This window comes from Condylura cristata, unplaced genomic scaffold (genome assembly GCF_000260355.1).
Source record: "Condylura cristata isolate star-nosed mole 26May11 unplaced genomic scaffold, ConCri1.0 scaffold00035, whole genome shotgun sequence".
NCBI classification, from domain to species: Eukaryota; Metazoa; Chordata; class Mammalia; order Eulipotyphla; family Talpidae; genus Condylura; species Condylura cristata.
The window spans coordinates 4,997,572-5,002,747 of NW_004567136.1; the positions used below are offsets into that span (position 1 = coordinate 4,997,572).

At 42.7% G+C, this 5,176-nt stretch overlaps 1 protein-coding gene across 1 annotated transcript in view; it reads right to left on the reverse strand.

The window, feature by feature from the left end:
• Positions 1-3,787: 3,787 nt before the first annotated feature.
• LOC101633667 (neuronal acetylcholine receptor subunit alpha-7) overlaps positions 3,788-5,176 on the reverse strand; it is a 114,247-nt gene continuing 112,858 nt past the window's right edge. Inside the window, exon 11 of the transcript XR_001146056.1 lies at positions 3,788-4,243. The gene's annotated coding sequence lies outside the window, so the exon portion shown is untranslated. The remainder of the gene's footprint in view (positions 4,244-5,176) is intronic.

A 5,176-nucleotide genomic window follows, 5' to 3' on the forward strand; every position in this document is an offset into this window, starting at 1 on the left:
ATATTTAAGTCATTCAGAACAAAGGAAAACCTACAAATTCTATTATTGAAACAAATAAGTTTCACAGCAATCCCAACTAAGATACCACAAAAATATACAGGCCCATTGATATTATGAATATTAATGTAAACTTCCTAAATAAATTATTAGAAACAGAAGCAGTATAGCATTCTTTTCTTAATACTAGGATGATTAAACATTGCAAAACCTATTTATATGATTCATTGTATAGTCACATGACACATTATATTAAGTAAAAAGAAGCAAAAAATAGAGTCATCATTATAAATGTCAAATAGACATCTTAATAACCTTCAACATCCATAATTGCTCTTTCAAATGGACTTTTTAAAATCATAAGTGATGGAATTTATGTATCTCAACACCAAATCCATTATCATGCTTGATGGGAGAAAACCAGAAGCATTTTCCCTAAAAGCAGAGCTAGAAGAGTATGTGTCACCACCACAGATGGGCATTGCTGTGGAGAGAAGAGCTGAAAGGCTGAGGAAAAACAGCACATACGGAAACTTGCAAGGAAGAGGCCAAGTTAGCTTTTGTTGGGTTACCTGGGTAACCCACGAGAATCGACTGACAAGTAGTGAGAGGTTTGGAAATATGTAATTTTTGAATTTATATTTTAAAAACTCAACCTGCACATGACAATAGCAAACAACAGTAGCAACAAATACAATAAAAAGAGTACTTTGGTTTTAAAGAAGGAATTTACACAACCTTTGTAACAAGAATTACAAAGTGCTATTGAGGACTTGGAAAGAAATCTTAGATGAAAAAACCTTGAATTGAAAGCGACACTAATTAGACGACAATTACATCAACCTGCGTTTGAGACCCAGCAACATGGAAGTGCTCAAGTCTTTTGTAAGATGCCTTTCAAAAGAAATTTGCCTGAAGCTTTCTTTTTCTTAAATTTATTGGGGCTATGGTTATTGGAGGGAAGACCTGCGGGAAAGAGGCGTTTTTTTAAAAGGTCATTTATTTACGTATATATAGAATTGGGGAACAGGTCAGAGGTGCGGGAGGTTAGAGGATTCACCAGAGACAGACTGAGGGGCAGAACAGGCAGAAAGACAAAGTCCACTACTGAGGGGAGCAGTGGGCAAGACAGGTGAGGTCTGCCGCGCCATGTGGGTCACCTTTGGGCTGGGGATCGAACTCATGCTGAAGCAGCTGCCTCTAGCTTCTCAGTGCTGAGCTTTAATCCACTGTTCGAAAGAGGCATTTTTATCAAGATGACATTCCACCAAGGTGACTCAGCTTTGCCCAGCTGGTCTCTGTCACCTGTGTCAGGTGTTACTTGCCAGGTTTCTCTACTCTAAAGCTATTTTTTCTCCACTTTCCAGACTGTCCTCTTTGAAATGAAGTCACCATTCAGTCCACTCATGGGGACTGGCTATTCAAACACTCAGGATTTATTTTTCACTACTGAAAAAATCCTCTGTGCTTTACCTATTCGACCCTCCACAATACTGAGCCCCTGGCAACTACGGAACTTTTTACTCACTCTTTAATTACTCGCACGATTACCGCATTTTCAAGAATGCCATAAAATTGGGATCATAAAATATTCAACCACTTCACATTAACTGCTTTCACATATCAATATACAATTAAAGTTCACCCACTGGCTTGATTGCCCATTTCTTTTTATTGCTGAAATGCTATTCTACTATATGGATATTCCACAGATTATTTTAAAAAACTGCTAAAAATGTTTAGAGGTTTTGTGTGAGCATAAGTTTTCAAATCCGTTATTACCTAGGAATGTGGTTGCTGGATAGTTGATAAGACATGCTTAGCTTTGTAAGAAACTGCCAAGCTGCTTTTCAAATAGTTTTATCTTTTTATTACTTATATATTTCCCACCAGCAGTGATTGTGAGTTCTAGTTGCTCAACAGTCTTTCCAGAGTTTGGTGGTGTCACTTTTGTGGAGTTCAGTTATTCTCCTCATTTGTAGTGGTACCTCATTGTTGTTTTAATTTGCAACTTCCAATTAAAAATGATTTTGGAAATGATTTCATATTGCCAGCTGTATGTTTTCTTTGATGAGGTTTCAATCTCCGTTTCAAATGTCCTTGTGCATGAAATAATGTGCTTGTTCTTGAGTATGTATTGTCAATGCCAAAATTCTTCTTGGATGCCAGATATCCAGAATTCACTTTGTGAATAACACAAAGGGCTTCTCGAGATACTCAAATCTGCACTAGATCATAGAGATAGCAGCTTTCTCAGCCCTACCTGGGTTGGAAATCACCAAATAAGAACCACAAGATCAATAAGGAAGCAATAAAGCAGGGGTGGGTTTTCCTTACTCCCACTTGATGTTCCTGGCATAAGAATGGCTTGTGGAAGACCTCACATTCCCTGTCCCCAAAAGCTCACTGGAGATTCAGGACACTTTGTTGATAATATGAAAATGTGTCTCTGGGGAGTTTTCCCAATGGCAACAACTTTCTCAGATGACCTGGTGCCATATTAATAAAATGTGAAGCCCACAAACTCCCCAGTAGTCAATAAATAATGCAGGCTGAAATCACTAAATATTATGCCTCTGAGGGCTATTTCATTGAAATTCACTGATTCAACACTTTTCCAAGGAAGTTCTGCTTCATTCAGCATTCTTACTATGGAGTTCGCCAGCCTGAATATCAAGGTCTTTGAAGGCCTTTCTTGTTGCTGTCACTGTTTCCTGGCACACAATGATGGAAGGAAGCTGGCTTACAGAGCTGCAACTGTGTTGGGTTGTTCAAGGAGGGTTCATTTCTACTCAATCGCCCAGACTGTGGAAGGACACCAGACCTGCTCTCTGCCTGGCCAGCAGATTCTGTGTTCTCCACCCCTACCACACAGTTCAAAGGCACAAATTGAAAATCCTGTAAAAGGCTGACTCAAAGATTTTCCTTCTGTTCACAATCTCTTAGAACAATGTTTGGAAGACTCGGTATCATAATCGTATCAATACACAACCCAGACTTTCCAGAGCCGGTTCTTCAGCAATGGCTTCTCAAGCAAGTATGTACACGTTAAGTGTTATTAATATGGCTACTAACCACAAGAATGAAATGAAAAAAACAAGAGTGGCCTTTTTTTTAAAAAAAAGATTTATTTATTTATTCATACAGAACTGGGGTACAGGCCAGAGATGCGGAGGGTGAGAGGATTCACCAGAGACAGAGTGGGGAGCAGAACAGGCAGATCGACGAAGTACACTGCTGAGGGGAGCGGCGGGCAGGTCAGGAGAGGTCTGCCACGCCCTGTGGTCACCTCCGGGGCAGACGGGGATCGAACTCATGAGGAAGCGGCTTTAGCTTCTCAGTGCTGTGCTTTAACCCGCTGCGCCACCAGGGAGGGCCGAGTGGCCCTTTTTTTTCCAGAAGGAGGAAGGAAGATGCCCATGGAGGGACCAGATGGGGAGAGAATACAAACCTCTCTGCACCCTGAGGGCCATGTCTGAGGCATCATGAAGGATGCTCTGGTGAAAGCACCTGACTTTTCGCTTTTAATTCCTGCAGCACCATGTGCCATGTATGTTCCGGGGGCGGTGTGTCTGCAGGCACCGATGCCTGTTACTGGCGCCTCTTGTCTGTCCCCTGAATGGAGAGTGGGAAGAGTTCCACCGCAGGGTTGTGCGCGCCATGCAGATCTGCATCCTCTTAACTCTGCCTGAGGGTCTGTGTCCTCCTGTCCTCCCACTCTCGCAGTCACTGGTGATTCATTAGCGTTCTTTCCAGTGAAGTTGTAGTGACTTGGAAAGAATTGGAAACGTCAGATTTCTAAAACAAATGAAGGCTAAAGTAAGATCTGAATCTTTCCTTGTTACTCACGAGCGTTGGGGTGGGTCGTTCACCTTACGCTATATCCCAACACATGTGCGTTACCGTAGGAGGTGTGGGTGTTTGCAGATTGCACACACTGGGGGAAATCTAATCGAATCCTACCGGGCCTTCTATCCCCTCTCCATGATGTCAGACATTTCTTATAACTTGAGCTATGCATGCTTCCAGGGACCGCCCCCAGCCCTGCTCAGAGGCCTTTGGCAGGGGCAGTTTACAGAAAACAGCTTTGAGGAGTTGTGCTTGTGCCTAAGGAGCAGCTGGGGTGAAGGTAGAGGGGGCCCTCGCACAGTCCCAGAGTCCAAGTTGAGGTTCCAGCGGCTCTCAAGGCTCATGGTGAGCAGGGTGGCCATGTAGCTATTGTCTAGAAGAAGTTTTAGTCCACAACCTTTTTTAAAAAAAAAAATACAGTAGCTTGTTTTTACATCATTTTGTACCTTTTTCCATCTCAGTTGTAATCCCCGTGGGCTTCCCGTCACCAAATAACCCGTGTGCCATCACCATAGTCCCATGTACTACCCCCCACCCCCGTTTTTTATCCCATTCCCCCTCCACCCCCATAAAATGTCTCTGGTATATAGTTGTTCATTATTACTATTATTTTCTCCCCCAGCCCTTTATGCTCCTGCTATGAGTGAAAACATCCAGTATTTTTCCTTTTCTTTCTGGCTTATTTCACTAAGCATGATCCCTTCCAGCTCCATCCATGTTGCTGCAAAACACGTGCATTTATCTTTTTTTGATTGCTGAGTAATATTCCATCACCACAACCTCTTTTTAAAAAAAGACAAAAGTATCTGTTCAGAGGGGAATCTCTAGGACACTGTTTATAAGCCACATCATACAAGAAGTTCTAGACTGGGCAAATTTCCTACTTTAAGGCTCTGATAGTAATTTGCTAAAAAGAAAAAAATTGTACTAGACTTTTAATTCACTTTGCTCTCTCGATGAGGAGGAAGTTGCATCACCCAAGTGCACACTAAGAAAGACCATGGTCCCAATGGACACACTGGGTGGGTGCAGCTTGGAAGGAAATGATGTGGTTCTAGGGAGCCAGCTCGCTGGCTGGAAAAATGGGATCGAAACTTTGGTGGCCTTGGAGGAATGGGATGGCAGGATGGAGCCAGTATCAACCCTGATCTCCCCTCTATGAAGTCCCTGCCTTTCGGTTCTCTGGCTGTAAGTCCAAAAGGGCTGACCATGTCAAACTGAAGGTCACGTGTTCCTATGTTACAGGGCACCCCAATGTGAATTGGGTTGCCTGTCTGTGGGTCTTCACCCGTGCGCTTATGATTCAATCGTATTATGGACACACTTCAAA